This window comes from Nilaparvata lugens, chromosome 1, assembly GCF_014356525.2.
Source record: "Nilaparvata lugens isolate BPH chromosome 1, ASM1435652v1, whole genome shotgun sequence".
Taxonomy (NCBI): Eukaryota; Metazoa; Arthropoda; class Insecta; order Hemiptera; family Delphacidae; genus Nilaparvata; species Nilaparvata lugens.
The window spans coordinates 44,139,495-44,157,469 of NC_052504.1; the positions used below are offsets into that span (position 1 = coordinate 44,139,495).

Here is a 17,975-nt window from a genome sequence, read left to right on the forward strand (position 1 = left end):
TGGGATGTTGAACTGTACCGAGATCGAGAAGCTCGTTATGTAGTGATTGATTGATTGATTAAGTACTTTATTTATGTAGATTACAATATATACTGGCTTATACACTTATATATAATAGCTTACAATACAGCAAAATTATAGATGAATTTACATAATATAGACTAAGAAAATAATTATTGAACTGTATATGATATGAAATAGCAATATTTTTAATATAACTAAAGATAATAATTATATTGTTATGCATCTACATAAATTGACGGAGCTTTGGACATATCAATGTCCATTCTTCGGAGAGAATATTAAAAATATCTTTCCCACTAACTCTCTACCGAAACGTTAATTCACTAATTAAACTAAGGGTTCATTCATAAATGGAAATATTGTGAAAGTTTTAATTGATATGAATATTTGAGAGGAAAAACTAGGAAATTATTAGAATAAAATAATTATGATAATATTATATATTATAATATTATAATTATAAAAATAATAATTGCAATGGATAATTAAAAAAACATGAGTTTATTATATATATATATTTTATTCTATTATATATATATATATATCCCTCACCCATCCAACCAATACAAAACTATAAACCTGGTTTTCATGTGATCGTTCTAGGGCCGGACAGTTTCAGTCATTTGTTCCAAAAGATGTTTTTTTAAAGTCAGGATGAAGCTCGCTCGGCTCTCGATGGACCTGATAGAAACAGGAAGTGCATTCCATGCACGACAGGCACTGACTAAAAATGATTTTGTGAAAATAGTGGTTCGATGGTTGGGTATCCTTGAAGTACTTTCTCCGGTTCTAGTATGTGAAGCATCTATCCTCCTACCTTCAGAAACAATTTTGAAATCATTTTTGAAATAGTTCCGATTTCCATATTTCAAGATATCTCTAACAATCTTGACTATTTGAAAACGTCTTTGATCGGGAAGCTTCAATGTTGAACTAGCAATATGGGCAGGGGTGATATGTTCATAACATTGAAGACAGTAGACGAAACGTAGACAATAATTTTGGCAATGCTGTAATTTATCATTCAGAGTGACTTGCATATCGTTGAGAACAGAATTACAATACATTAAATGAGGGAAGATAAGAGATTGAACCAATAACATTTTAATGTTTCTAGGGAGGATGTCGTGCATTTTCTTCAATGAATGCATTGCTGAAAATACCTTTTTAGATGTTTTGTTCACTGGTTCTGACCAGTCAAGAGTATTATTCATGATAATTCCTAAATTTTTCAAAATTGAACCTTGTGGTACTCCATGAATAACATTTTCCCAATTTGACTTTTTGATCAGAGATTTAAAATAGTTTCTCGTAATTACCACGAACTCACCGTGAAGAACTTTTATCAACTCGGCTTGAATAAATTCAGGTTTTTGTGAAAGTTACCCTGGAGGGTTATCTCAGGCGTGGGTCACTTTCGCTGAGGTGGTTCACCAATACCCATAACCAATAAAGTACTCTTGATGAAGTATCCAATGCTTTCTTTATCTCCGAATTGGGCCCAATAATATTAGAGTTCATTGATATTGGAATTTACATTGCTGCTGATTGATGATTGATCCACCTGCCAGAGGTTGAAGTCTAACGATCTAAAAACTTTCACTACAATTGACAGTACCTTAATAGTTCACTTGCGATTTTAATAATTTCTACTTCCAATCTATATTACTTTTTTTGAACACTGAATTCACATTCATTAAATTGGGAGCACAATGGAGCACACCCGGCCGACACCGGCCTATACTAGTCTGAACTATTTGAAAAAAACACGTTCTGACCGTTTGTAAAAACATTTTTCGCCACACTGCACAGGAAGCAGCTGTTTTCCAGTCCCTACGTAGATCTGAAAGACGTTGTTTGCAGACGACTCTCATCTGATGTAAGAAACAGGTTTCTTTCCAGCTAAGGCCGGAAAGAGTACCCTTTCCGGCCACTAACATGGAACTAAGATTGGCCAAATTTCAAGTGTGTTAAAACAGCTGATCAAAAAACGTTTCTCCATTTGTGTTTATTATTCAATAATTAAAACATTCATAAGAATATCATCTTATTGTCATTTGAAAGAATAAAAAAGTATAAACTCAACCTCCCACATAATTGAACATAATCTTTCAGGTTATTTAAACAAATCAGAATGAAAAATAAAAATACTTGGACAATTTCCTGATATTCAGATTACCTTAGATTTGCTAGAGCTTCCACTTTTGCTTTTGGAACAATTATTCTCATATACTGTATATATATTGTTTATTCCTCTGTGTGGTGAAAAATAGCGTTCGCACCACCGGCAAAAATGTTTTTTCCAGCTCTCAATCTTTCCTAGTCCTTGGCCTACGGCATCGAACTTGAAAACCGATTTCGAGCCGGAAAAGTCTCATTTTCGGCCCTAGGTGCGAAATATACTATTTTGGTTGGTAGTGGCATTACGAACCAGCCGGAAAATAAGTCATATTTTTACTTTGCGAATTGCAGCATCACTGTGGTTAAGTAAATTGAGGTTCTCTGCTTGTAATTACGGTTTTTGTACAAGTAGCAATAATTAATAATTAATGTTTTGTCATTAGTCTAAACTTCATTACAATATTGGCCCTTACAATTTTCAGTAAATTTTTCCGTCAATCCAGATCTTTAGTGCTGCTATATTTTTTCCTCAATAGTTGAAAATATCATATCAACCTCATGCCAAACATCAAGATGAACTATATAGAATCTCTATTAGACAGAAAATTCGCAGTTGAAAAAGATGTTGGATAAGAAGAAACGAAGGAGAACCTAAAAACTGTATTATTGCTGTTATGTTATGAAGAATCATAAAATATGGAAGAGCAAGCGGAGAGTGAACAATTTGAGAATGCAGGTCGAAGATAAAGAATGCATTGACAAGCTTGTCAATTGAAACTATAACTTGATATTCCATACAGATATGATGACACTATCGATGATAGTATATTTTTTGCAAACTTTATGGTCAGGAGAAAATATAACGGCAAAATGGCAGTGATTATGAAGGATGTTGACCACATTTTAAATGGAAAATGTTTTTCCTGACATGGTCTTTACTGCAACAATTTGGGAAAGCGAATTCTCAAGGAGTCAATTGGTGATAAACTAAAAGGCGTTCCTGTGACATCAACAGTTTCTGTGATTACGGAAGCACAACACTCATCACAATCGCCCGTCAACCATGGCCAGAATTTTACGACAATAATAATAATGTAATATTGTATCGAGAACACCCACTACACAAGAAATTCAAACGATACCCCATGCATTGCTTCAGAGGAGTATAGACAACCACCCACAATATCTTCAGAGTGTATAGACAAAAACGGACCTCATATAACAAATGCTATTTTTAATACGTAATCAATTTTACTACAATATTTTCCTTCCCAGTCATCAAAATGGCGACATTAAGGGTACACACTGGGAAAAAATTTGATTATTGTTCAAAAAATGAGTGTGTAACTGCTATTTCAAAAAATCCATACTTCATTGCTATTAAATGATTAAGGATTGAAATATGAGAAGCCCAAATTGCAGATGGCATTCCAGTGATAATTTCCAAGCTATTTAAATTTCTCTGTAAATTATTTACATAATTCTCCATTGACGAGGAGTAAAAATAGCAAACAAACTCATTTCAGCAGTTTCGCATAGTCAGTCTCCCACCCCTTTCAGTAATAATAAGACGGAGTTCGAAAGTGATCAATATTTCCTGCAATAATGAAAATGCTGAGTTCTCCTTAAAGAGAGCCAGGTCTTGATGGAACGAACAATCTTTACCGAGAGTCAGTAAATGTCGAACAATGGGGAAGACGGAACAATCTCCTGAAGCTCTTCTCAATTTGATGAGAGCTTCTTTACCATCATTTTTTCACTTCATTCAGCCCTGCAGAATTAAAAGGTCTCATTCCCCTGTGAGCGCCCGCTCATTATTATCTTATTATTCAATATTACAAATAGCTCGCTGTTAGAATCAAGTCGAATAGGGAATTTATTCAATACTTGTTAAGCTTTGGAATGGATTTCGAGTGGATCAATCATTGTAATTAATAGCCTGAAATATCTAATATAGAATATCAATCAAATTTTATTTAACACTCAATATTGGTGGAGGCAAATCACAGGCAAACTCCTCGAGAACAGTATTACCGCCAAAATGTCCAGGTTTTTGTTATATCGCTTGTACTTCAATAACCATTTAAGATATTTCACCATTACCCAAAAATAATCTGAAAACCTTCCTCTAGAATTTTTGTTATAAGAAGTTCCCCTCCGAAACGAATATTTTATTAATTATAGCCTTACAAAGTATTATTGACTGTTACGATTGTGGACTGATACAGTGTTATCAGTTGTTTTTCATAGTGAACCGGTACTGGTTATTTACCAGTTCGGAAAAAGAGAAAAGATCAGTCTATCGATAACTCAGTTTTAATAACTCAGTCTATCAATAACTCAAATTTATGATAGATTAACACAATACAGTTACATGTACATGATTAAAACTAGTAGTTCTGTGAACAGTAGACATCACGCAGTATTCCCATCCACAAGTAGCATTTAAACATTTTAACATTCAAACATTTAAACATTCAAACATTTAAACATTTAAACATTTAAACATTTAAACATTTAAACATTTAAACATTTAAAACATTGAACATTTAAACATTTAAACATTTAAATTTAAACATTTAAACATTTAACATTTAACATTTAAACATTTAAACATTTAAGCATTTAAACATTTAACATTTAAACATTTAAACATTTAAACATTTAAACATTTAAACATTAAACATTTAACATTTAAACATTTAAACATTTAAACATTTAAACATTTAAACATTTAAACTTTAAACATTTAAACAGTAAACATTTAAACATTTAAACAGTTAAACATTTAAACATTTAAACATTTAAACATTTAAACATTTAAACATTTAACATTTAACATTTAAACATTTAAACATTTAAACATTAAACATTTAAACATTTAAACTTTAAACATTTAACATTTAAACATTTAAACATTAAACATTTAACATTTAAACATTTAAACATTTAAACATTTAAACATTTAAACATTTAACATTTAAACATTAACATTTAAACATTTAAACATTAAACATTTAACATTTAAACATTTAAACATTTAAACATTTAAACATTTAACATTTAACATTTAAACATTTAACATTTAAACATTTAAACATTTAACATTTAAACATTTAAACATTTAAACTTTAAACATTTAAACATTAAACATTTAAACATTTAAACATTAAACATTTAACATTTAACATTTAAACATTTAAACATTTAAACATTCAAACATTTAAACATTAACATTTAAACATTTAAACATTTAAACATTAAACATTTAACATTAAACATTAAACATTAAACATTTAAACAGTTAAACATTTAAACATTTAACATTAACATTTAAACATTAAACATTTAACATTTAAACATTTAAACATTTAAACATTTAACATTTAACATTTAAACATTTAAACATTTAACATTTTACATTTTAACATTTAAACATTTAACATTTAAACATTTAAACATTTAAACATTTAAACATTTAACATTTAACATTTAACATTTAAACATTTAACATTTAACATTTAAACATTTAAACATTTAAACCTTTAAACATTTAAACATTTAAACATTTAAACATTTAAACATTTAAACATTAAACATTTAACATTTAACATTTAACATTTAAACATTTAAACATTTAAACATTTAAACATTTAAACATTTAACATTTAACATTTAACATTTAACATTTAACATTTAACATTTAACATTTAACATTTAACATTTAACATTTAACATTTAACATTTTATCATTAAGAGAAATGCCAAACCGTCGACTTGAATCTTAGACCCCACTTCGCTCGGTCAATAACTTGATAGCTTCAAGAGCTTTTGAGTTATTGAAGGAGAAAATATTATTGACCGAACACAGTGAGGTCTAAGATTCGACGGTTTGGCATTTCTCTTAATGTTCAAATTTGCTTTTGTCTGTATGTATGTAACGCGATTACGGCCATATCACTATTATATATATCATCTACTTTGAAGATAGGATCGATCAGACCTTAGAATTATTCATAATCAATCAGCTGACAAGTGATTGCATGCATTACACAGATGTCTGTCCCTGTCTATTTCTACAAGGAAATGGTCCATCATAGCCTATCAATATTCTCACATTTGAAAACAAATTTAATAGGGAGTTGAAAAAAAATTATTAAATGAACTGAATAATGCCAAAGAAATTATAATATTCTTGATTGAAAAAAATAATTTTGAAATAGTTGAGAAATATTTTTATCAGATGGAAAGATTATTACTAGGTTTATTAACCTAAGTGAGTTTTTGATCTTGGAGAAAACATAGTATTTTATGTAACAAGTCCGGTAACGATAATTACCGCATAAGTATGATTGTTTCTGCCCTCAACTACGTTTCGGGCAGAATTATCATACGAATGCAGTAAATACGTTACCGTACAAGTTACGTACAATATTTTTTGTCATACTTGTCTGAGAAAGAATAATATTGCTGAGAAACAGAAACCATTACCTGCTGCTGCTCGAGCAAAACATGACCCAGCTCGTAGCGCCTAGTTCATAACAGACAGACCCTTCGAGCTCAAATAAAATAATATAGGCCTAAATTATAAAAATTTCAGAAGAGTTCTTAAACTTGAATCTCCTTAAATGAGTTCTTTAATTATTTGAGTTAGTATAATACTCAGATTTTATTGGACTCAGTAGAGTCCTAACATACTCGACTGTAAAGATCTCTTTACAGTATAGTATGCTGTAATGAAAATCACATGTTCTCTTATTCTGCAAACAGCTGTTTACCGGCTTGATTTAATGCATGAAAAACAGCTGCTGCAATTGAGTAAGTATGACAAAAATCTGGTGTGGTGCACTCACACAACTTTCCTTCCCGTTATGAAAATGATCACCTGACGCTAGTGTTCCCGCGCATCTCAAGTCTACCTATAAACAAAGATCTGAGCCAGCTGGTGACAGGACAATAACGCTGGAGACATACGAGGTCTGCTATCTCTTCATAGTGAATCATTTAATAGAATCAGCAGTTGCCACCAGTTTGCAATTGAAATAATACATTTTCTCGAATTTCGTGCTTATTTTCAATTTTGGTGAAAATGTTACTGAACATATTTTATTGTAGAGATTTTATGCTTAATCTTGCCCACTCAAATTTTCTGTTCAAATTGTAGTGAAGCCGATAATTGGAATCTAAAATCGAACTTTGCATAGATGGAGCGGAGCTCCTGAAATTTTTACAGATATGAGACTTGTGGCAGTTTAACATTTTAACATTTTAACATTTTAACATTTTAACCATTTTAACATTTTAACATTTTAACATTTTAACATTTTAACATTTTACATTTTAACATTTCAACATTTTAACATTTTAACATTTAAACATTTAAACATTTAAACATTTTAACATTTTAACATTTTAACATTTTAAATTAAACATTTTAACATTTTAACATTTTAACATTTTAACATTTAAACATTTTAACATTTTAACATTTTAACATTTTAACATTTAAACATTCTATCATTAAGAGAAATGCCAAACCGTCGACTTGAATCTTAGACCTCACTTCGCTCGGTCAATAACTTAATAGCTTCAAGAGCTTTTGAGTTATTGAAGGAGAAAATATTATTGACCGAACACAGTGAGGTCTAAGATTCAAGTCGACGGTTTGGCATTTCTCTTAATGTTCAAATTTGCTTTTGTCTGTATGTATGTAACGCGATTACGGCCATATCACTATTATATATATCATCTACTTTGAAGATAGGATCGATCAGACCTTAGAATTATTCATAATCAATCAGCTGACAAGTGATTGCATGCATTACACAGATGTCTGTCCCTGTCTATTTCTACAAGGAAATTGTCCATCAGTAGCCTATCAATATTCTCACATTTGAAAAACAAATTTAATAGGTGATTGAAAAAAAATTATTAAATGAACTGAATAATGCCAAAGAAATTATAATATTCTTGATTGAAAAAAATGATTTTGAAATAGTTGAGAAATATTTTTATCAGATGGGAAGATTATTACTGGGTTTATTAACATAAGTGAGTTTTTGATCTTGGAGAATACAATAGTACTTTACGTAACAAGTCCGGTAACGATAATTTACCGCATAAGTATGATTGTTTCTGCCCTCAACTACGTTTCGGGCAGAATTATCATACGAATGCAGTAAATACGTTACCGTACAAGTTACGTACAATATTTTTTGTCATACTTGTCTGAGAAAGAATAATATTGCTGAGAAACAGAAACCATTACCTGCTGCTGCTCGAGCAAAACATGACCCAGCTCGTAGCGCCTAGTTCATAACAGACAGACCCTTCGAGCTCAAATAAAATAATATAGGCCTAAATTATAAAATTTCAGAAGAGTTCTTATAACTTGAATCTCCTTAAATGAGTTCTTTAATTATTTGAGTTAGTATAATTACTCAGATGTTATTAGGACTCAGTAGAGTCCTAACATACTCGACTGTAAAGATCTCTTTACAGTATAGTATGCTGTAATGAAAATCACATGTTCTCTTATTCTGCAAACAGCTGTTTACCGGCTTGATTTAATGCATGAAAAACAGCTGCTGAATTGAGTAAGTATGACAAAAATCTGGTGTGGTGCACTCACACAACTTTCCTTGCCGTTATGAAAATGATCACCTGACGCTAGTGTTCCCGCGCATCTCAAGTCTACTTATAAACAAAGATCTGAGCCAGCTGGTGACAGGACAATAACGCTGGAGACATACGAGGTCTGCTATCTCTTCATAGTGAATCATTTAATAGAATCAGCAGTTGCCAACAGTTTGCAATTGAAATAATAACATTTTCTCGAATTTCGTGCTTATTTTCAATTTTGGGTGAAAATGTTACTGAACATATTTTATTGTAGAGATTTTATGCTTAATCTTGCCCACTCAAAATTTTCTGTTCAAATTGTATGTGAAGCCTGATAATTGGGAATCTAAAATCGAACTTTGCATAGATGGAGCGGAGCTCCTGAAATTTTTACAGATATGAGACTTGTGGCAGTTGATAGAGCTTATCAATGACTATTTCAGGTATAAATTTGATCAGAATCATTGGAGCCGTTTTTGAATTAATTGTCAGTCTCAAACCATCTACTTCAAAATTCTACTCTTTTGGACTTAATTGTTGAATCATGAATATAATATAAATATATATATAGAACTATAAAATGCACTGGTACTTACTCTTGATGTTAATAAAGATGAAAGTAATCCAAAACCAATACACTGAAATCACACACACATGTACTGGTGGTACACACACATGTACTGACGGCACGACTGCACTGGACACAATGTCCCACTCCTTGCAGAACAACTCCTTTTATACCCCAGTTCAGGATCCGGAGGGAATTTTTTTCCCTTTTTCCCCTTTTTTCCCTTTTTTCCCATTTATTCCCGATTTTATGTGTTTTTGATTTTTTTTTTTTTTTTTTTAATTTTTTTTTTAATTTTTTTTTTCCATTTTTTTTCTTTTTTTTTAATTTTATTTTTTTTTAATTTTTTTTTTTTAACTTTTTTTTTTTTTGGATGACCTTGAGTTAGGGTGGTTGATCTGGATGACCTTGAGTTAGGGTGGTTGAACTGGATGACCTTGAGGTTAGGGTGGTTGACCTGGATGACCTTGAGGTTAGGGTGGTTGACCTGGATGACCTTGAGGTTAGGTTGGTTGACCTAGTTGACCTTGAGGTTAGGGTGGTTGACCTGGATGACCTTGAGGTTAGGGTGGTTGACTTGGATGACCTTGAGGTTAGGGTGGTTGGTCTGGATGACCTTGAGGTTAGGGTGGTTGACCTGGATGACCTTGAGGTTGGGGGGTGGTAGACCTGGATGACCTTGAGGTTAGTGTGGTTGACCTGGATGACCTTGAGGTGAAGGGCGACTCTGGGACACTTGTGTCCCAGAGTCGTCCTTTTATATCTACTCAGATGGAAAGATTATTACTGGGTTTATTAACATAAGTTAGTTTTTGATCTTGGAGAAAACAATAGTACTTTACGTAACAAGTCCGGTAACAATAATTTACCGCATAAGTATGATTGTTTCTGCCCGAAACGTAGTTGAGGGCAGAATTATCATACGAATGCAGTAAATACGTTACCGTACAAGTTACGTACAATATTTTTTGTCATACTTGTCTGAGAAAGAATAATATTGCTGAGAAACAGAAACCATTACCTGCTGCTGCTCGAGCAAAACATGACCCAGCTCATAGCGCCTAGTTCATAACAGACAGACCCTTCAAGCTCAAATAAAATAATATAGGCCTGAATTATAAGATTTCAGAAGAGTTCTTATAACTTGAATCTCCTTAAATGAGTTCTTTAATTATTTGAGTTAGTATAATTACTCAGATGTTATTAGGACTCAGTAGAGTCCTAACATACTCGACTGTAAAGATCTCTTTACAGTATAGTATGCTGTAATGAAAATCACATGTTCTCTTATTCTGCAAACAGCTGTTTACCGGCTTGATTTAATGCATGAAAAACAGCTGCTGCAATTGAGTAAGTATGACAAAAATCTGGTGTGGTGCACTCACACAACTTTCCTTGCCGTTATGAAAATGATCACCTGACGCTAGTGTTCCCGCGCATCTCAAGTCTACTTATAAACAAAGATCTGAGCCAACTGGTGACAGTACAATAACGCTGGAGACATACGAGGTCTGCTATCTCTTCATAGTGAATCATTTAATAGAATCAGCAGTTGCCAACAGTTTGCAATTGAGATAATAACATTTTCTCGAATTTCGTGCTTATTTTCAATTTTGGGTGAAAATGTTACTGAACATTCATTGTAGAGATTTTATGCTTAATCTTGCCCACTCAAAATTTCCTGTTCAAATTGTATGTGAAGCCTGATAATTGGGAATCTAAAATCGAACTTTGCATAGATGGAGCGGAGCTCCTGAAATTTTTACAGATATGAGACTTGTGGCAGTTGATAGATGTGGCATTATCAATGACTATTTCAGGTATAAATTTGATCAAAATCGTTGGAGCCGTTTTTGAGAAAATCTCGAAAAACCCTGTTTTTGACAACATTTTCGCCATTTTAGCCGCCATCTTGAATTGCACTGGAGACATACGAGGTCTGCTATCACTTCATAGTGAATCATTTAATAGAATCAACAGTTGCCAACAGTTTGCAATTGGATAACCAGGAAGATTCCTGGCTGACAATCACTAACCTAATCCCTCATGAGCCGATTGTCTACAGGGGCCCTGATGCCGCCAAACATTTCATGAAGACCCTCACCATGTATGCAAAAGATTCAGATGAGGCAATTGACTGCAGGAATATCAAGTTGCTCCCACTAACCAAAAGAGAGCAAGAACGACATAATGCAGCTGATTTCTGTGAGGCCTGCAATGAACGGTTCAATAAAGATAAGGTGTATGACCATTGTCATATAACTGGTATCTACCAGAATGCATTATGTCGTAAATGCAACCTGCAGCATCAGCGACTATCATTCATACCAGTGTTTCTCCACAACTCTTCAAACTACAATACACACCTCATTATTCCAGAGCTGGGTAGAGATAAGGATCGGCTGTCTGTCATCCCAAACTCATCGGAAAAGTATATATCATTCACCAAACAAATATCTCCAAAAATGCACCTTCGATTCATCGATACATTCAGGTTTACACCTGATAGTTTAGACAATCTGGTCACCAACCTAGTCAAATCAGCATCGAATCCGGAAGACTTGTCCAAAGTGCTGTCACATACTGCCAAAGTGTTTGGAAACAAATTTAGCCTTGTCTCAAGGAAAGGAGTGTTTCCATACGACTACTGTGATTCATGGCAGAGACTTGAAGAAACATTGCTACCACCCAAAGAGGCATTTTTCAGCCAGCTGGTTGATAGGAGTGTTAGCAATGATTATTTTATTATTATTTATTTAGTACAGTTGCTTTTTAGGAAATTATCCTATAGCAGGTTGGCATTATTTACAAAATTCAATAACAAAAGCAAACAAATCATACAGTGTAACTTAATATAGAAATAAAAATACATTAAATAATATCGCTACAAAATAGAAACATAGTTGGAACAAAACAGTCAATCTGCATTTAGACTGGAAAATCAATTATATAATTCAATAGTAAAAGAAGGAATTATTAATATAATCATTCACACAACATTCACACAGCTCACCAGACCAGTTCCAAGCGCCAACCACACGCTACCCCCGCAGACCCGCCAACAAAATCCGCTTGGCCTCCACCCCAAAGCGAGCACGCCCATCAATGGCCCGGACCGAAGCAGGAAGATTATTCTACAGCCTACAACCCGTGACAGTGAAGGATCTCTCAAAAGTCGTCGTTCTATGATTGGAAAAGCTAGCAGCAAGTTGCCATGCCTTGTTGCACGTTCACCGATCTCAGACAGGAATCTAAAGCTCTCAGACAGATAAGATGGAGATTTGGTTTTGATTATTGAGTGAAGCAGAGTCAATATGTGCAAAGTACAAAGATCATTCGTAATATTTAATATTAAAGATTAGATTCTCCATCATTATTACCAACTGGAGATTGTAGATTATCGTTCCATAAATGTATGAAGTGAAAATAACTGTTACTGAAATTTAGTTTTGGAGAACACTAAATAATGGCTGAAGATATAGGAGATCAAGTTTTGTCCCTACTCTCACTACAATCATTATGAGCTAGAATTACATGTAAAGATGGATTAAAAACGTAGATCAATATTGTAAATGCAAATGGCAAAAAACTTCAGATTTGGTCATGGAAAAATACAGATGTACCAGAGGAATACATTGAGAGAATTCAAAGGAAAGGGTAGTGAAGAAAAAACGACACAAATACCTGGATATGTGAAATAAAATAGAGAGAACCAGTTCATGTAGACCTATCATATTTCAGCTGCTGGAAATAATATTAGCTTTCCTTGGGATCGCTAGAGAGATATATTGAGAGAATTGGAGAAGAGGGTAATTAAGAACGAGACTGAACTGAGCAAAATACCTAAATAAATATTTTAAATATAATAGAACCAGTTCATTGATCATTTTTCGGCTATTGAGGATTATATTTAGTTTTAATCTCTTACTCAGAATGAAGAGAGTAATATATCAATTGAATGAATAAAAATGCACTGTATCTAAGTGTATTCATGATAATACAAGACATTATCAGTCATACAATGCATGACCGATAATCAATATTACATTTTGTATTTATCATAGCGCATCATAGATCTGCTCAGACGACTAGTTTAGAAACTTAGTGGCTCACCTTTGTCTTGTGCAAGTCAGCCATCCTCTCAATGGTGTGCACTCTCTTGGTGCCTCCGTGGCTGGCTGCCACATTGATTCTACCATCAGAGCTCCACACGTGGTGATGGACCATGGTCGTGAAGGTCAGCTTCCGCGTTGAGGATCTTCAGCCTTTCCGAGAGAAGGACTAAGGCCTTTGCAAGCACACCTGAACTGCGCCAAAAATGAAATTTTCCCTCAGAACTATGAGGATCCATGACTCTTGACTTCTGAAGAGCTGAATATCGGGAAAACCATAGCGGTAGTATAGGTCTATACGCCTATAACTGGTGGCTGGAGAAGAGGAAAGTTTAGTGAGTCACTTCTAACATCTGAGCTGGCCGTCAATCATCAAAGGTCAGAAACCACTGTTTTACACCATTATCGAATTATAGACAACATTGCAATCGGAGAAACCTGGAGTAAAGTACTGAAGAGGGAAGGAAATTATCTATGTTTAAATTATACGGTACCTACTTTATCTTTGTTAGTCTTATGACCTAGCCTACTTATCAAATGCAAGTCTCATGAGAAATGACAGGAAAATAATTAAGTGATAAATGGATACCAGATCAATAAAGAGTGAAAGAGGATGAATTTTCAGCTACTGGTTCTGGAATACTAAGAGAGGAAAATAACATAACAATGCAAGAATATTTTTGAAAAATATATCAAAAATATCTACTTCACATATCCTATCCCATTTTAGAAATGCAAGCGAATGACCTAAAATTCATCTTTAAATTCAAAAAAAAAAATTTTTTGCTACTATACAAGGTCACCAACAAAAACTATAAAATGAAAAACCTCAAAACCCTTTGCTCTAAACAAAATTTTTCACAGAACAAAGTTGAATGTACTCATCCTAAAAAATAAGATTCCCGAAAAAAAAAATCCAAAAATCACAAAATTGTTTTCCATGAACTGGAGATTTCTGAATTTTTCGATAATTTCGCCTCTTGGCAGCCAGTAGAGCAAAAATTTAGTAGGAGTCAATCAATATCGAACGCTATCAAAATCGTCGTTTGAAAAACTTCCTTCACAACAGATTCGTTCGGTGAATTACATTGATTTCCAGAATATGTTTCAAAATACTAAAACAAAACTTTATATGAAGAAAAAAATCACAAAACCCCAAAGAGAAATTTTTGAAAATTATTGAAAATACCTAACTCGAAAACTACTGCCCTAATCGAAAAATTTTATTGGACATAAACGATTGAAATTATCACTACCTACAAGCTCAAAAAAAAAAAAAATTATAAAATCCCAAAATTGAAAAGTTCATTATTAGTAAAAATATCAAAATCTAATAAAAATTCTATTCTAATTTACTTATTCTACTCTAATCATTATTCTTTTTTTTGTTCCCCTCTTGACTACAGACTCAGGGACGAGTCTTTCAGCGGGATGGGTGATGTGTCACCTGGTCATATGGGACATATATATGATTCATATATTTATCTCATATTGATCAGGATTTTAGAGTTTTATTTTACGAAAAGTTTAATGAACGGTGTTTCTGCCTTTGAACAGTTTTGTCATCGACAGAAAGATTGTTTATTTCACTTGTTATCAAAATTATTGTAGTTTCTCTTTTGTTTTTCATAACAACGTGCTGGCTTGTGCGACGGATAAAAATATGTATTTGAAATGGCTTCATGTTTATTCATTAAATTTTTGTGCCTATTCTATTTACTTGGAATGGAGAATGATGACTGTTGTTGAAAAGAAATATACATGTATATTGAACATTCATTAGACGGTATTATTACGTCATATTCTTGAGAATGATATTGTAGTTGAACTTGAGATTACTATTTATTATTATTACTATTTATTATGTATTGGAAATAATAACACTCATAATTTGTATTTATACTTACACTTTACTCGTCAAATACAGGTTACAACATAACACACCAAAGCACACAATAACACACCAGTTTGATACTATAGTCTAGTGCAAATCTTACGGTATAAAATGAACTTATCATATTTTCTTAATCTAACATATTTTTCACAAATTTATTTTGTTAACAGGTTCTCTTACTCTACTATACAATTAAAAGTACGTCTTACTTCTACTGCAGGTGCACTCATTTTATCTGGTATTGCCATTCCACTGCATGCACCTTAATCACCCAAAATAATATTTTCAGGATTTCCAACCATCTCATTCTCTGTAATTTCTGTCTCACTTACTGCCCTAGTAAAAAACGAGAAACCATAATTATTATGCATGGAATTCTCAAAACTACACACAAGATTGAAATTTTGCCAGTCTACTTATTTGAGAACTAACGCATCTGCCAAAAATCTCTTATGTTGTAGGCTACGTGATTCCAATAAAGGACAAATTGGTGGGAAGAGAAATACAAATCTCCGAGAATGAAAATTCTGGAATACTCAGAATTATCTGATATCCTTTGAGCTCCTATACGTTTTTGATACCGATATGTTTCCCCATCAATAAATTCCAATACTCATTTTCAGCTAAATATTATCGGTAATAATAACATAATGGGTGTATTCACAATGTTGGAGTTAGCTGGCTAAGTCAAGCTATTCGCTAACTCCTGCTATTTACTAAGTCTGTGTTAACTCAATGCTATAGTAGTACGTTAGAAAAAAATAAACAGACGAGATAGCAGATAGCGCGGGTTTGAGTCCGCTAACTCTAGCTAACACTGTTAAAACGGCGGCCATATTTATTTTGGTCATATTTGGTAGCAAAAGTGAGGTTATAATCTTTGAGTTACACAAATTATCCGCTTGGATCGCTATTGCAGTTAGCTAATAGCAGTTGCATTTAAATGGGGCGTTTACAATCCAGAGTTAGCAAATAGTACTTTAGCTGGCTAAAACAACATTGTGAATACCCCTATTAATAGGCATTTTTGCAGAATCTCTTCAAACTACCGTAAATTTGAAGTCAAAAAGTGCCTACATACTTATGCGCACCGAACATAGGCCTACGCATTTCACTTTTCATCAGCTGATGCTAACTATACTTATGATATCTGTATTTGTACAGAAACATCAGCTGATGGTTATGATATCTGTATTTATTTTGTTGACCGAGCATAGTGAAGCCTTTTTTTTAAATCGAATTTTCTTTTGTCTGCCTGTAAGTATAACGCAATTACGCAAACGCATTGATAGAATTCGATGAGATTTGGCAGGAATATTCCTTTTTCAACTGCGCGTTGATGTATACACAAGGTTTTATGAAATTTTGCATTTTTTTTTGCAAATCTTGGATAATATGAAAGGAAAAGGAATGCCTCCATACTCCGATATCACTATATATACCATCTGCTCTGAAGATAGGATTAATTCATAATAATCAATCAGCTGACAAGTGGATTACACAGATGGCTGGAGAACCCGTGTCTATTACACTTGATACTGGGGAGCGACATAAGAGAAATGCACCGGCGCATGTACTTTGTATTCAATCGTACTTCATAGCCGTTCTTTCATGAGCTGTCTCATGGTCTCATATATACAGCGCGAATTCGAGCGAGACCACTACACCTCAGAATTTTGCATTCATTCATTCTGAATTCGTAAACTGATGCACTGATGTGCATTCCTATTGCTTTCTCTCTTAAATGAGTCTTTCTCAATTTGAATAGGCTAACAATTATTATTGTACCTGATAAACTGAAAATTCAGTTGAAAAATGGCTGATAATTCTGAATAAAAGAAATTGGAGATTAGAGGAATGTTTATGATGTTTTAAATATTGTCTACAATTAAAATAGTTGTTCATTTATTAGTTTATTAACTTTTATGATGATAAATATTGTCCACAGAAATAATTAAATGGAATTAGAAAATATAAATTAAATGAATTAATTAATTAAAAGTAATTAAATGAACTGAATAATGTTGAAGAAATTATAATATTTTTGACTGAGAAAAAAAATTATCATATATTTGAGGAATATTTTCATCAGATGGAAAAATTATCACAGAAATGGATGAATGCAAATTCAAACATGAACTGAGTTAGTTTGTTAACATTTCAAAAGGGTGACATTAGATACTTGTGGATGAGGAAACTGCGTGAGGTCTACTGTTCACAGAAATACTACTATAGAAATATTAACTGATGGAAAGTTAAATGAGGGTGTTCGTGGCGCCTAAGTCTGTACGCAGCGTATGATTCACAATGAAATTTGACGTTCCTTAAAACAATGTATTTTTAAATCTTGAAATGATGCACTTAAAAGAGTAATAGATTTCAGTACTCATTACTATAATACTCTGAATATCGGTCCAACTCTTCGATTCTGTGTCTCAACTATAGGATAAGGCGAGCAGAGCTCCATATTCAGATATTTCATATTAATGTTTATATTTGAAGATGCCAATATTGGAGAAATGATCACCTTCTCGCATGTAAACGACATGAGACAATATACACTTGTTTTGAATCAAAAACGTATTTCATTCCCTTCCGCGCGGTTGGATCTGAATATTCACCCAAAGTGAATATT

General features: G+C 32.8%; 1 protein-coding gene across 1 annotated transcript in view; it reads left to right on the forward strand.

The window, feature by feature from the left end:
• Window positions 1-17,975, forward strand: part of LOC111053010 (suppressor of lurcher protein 1) — a 128,191-nt gene that overhangs the window by 44,954 nt on the left and 65,262 nt on the right. The gene's annotated exons all lie outside the window — the stretch shown is intronic.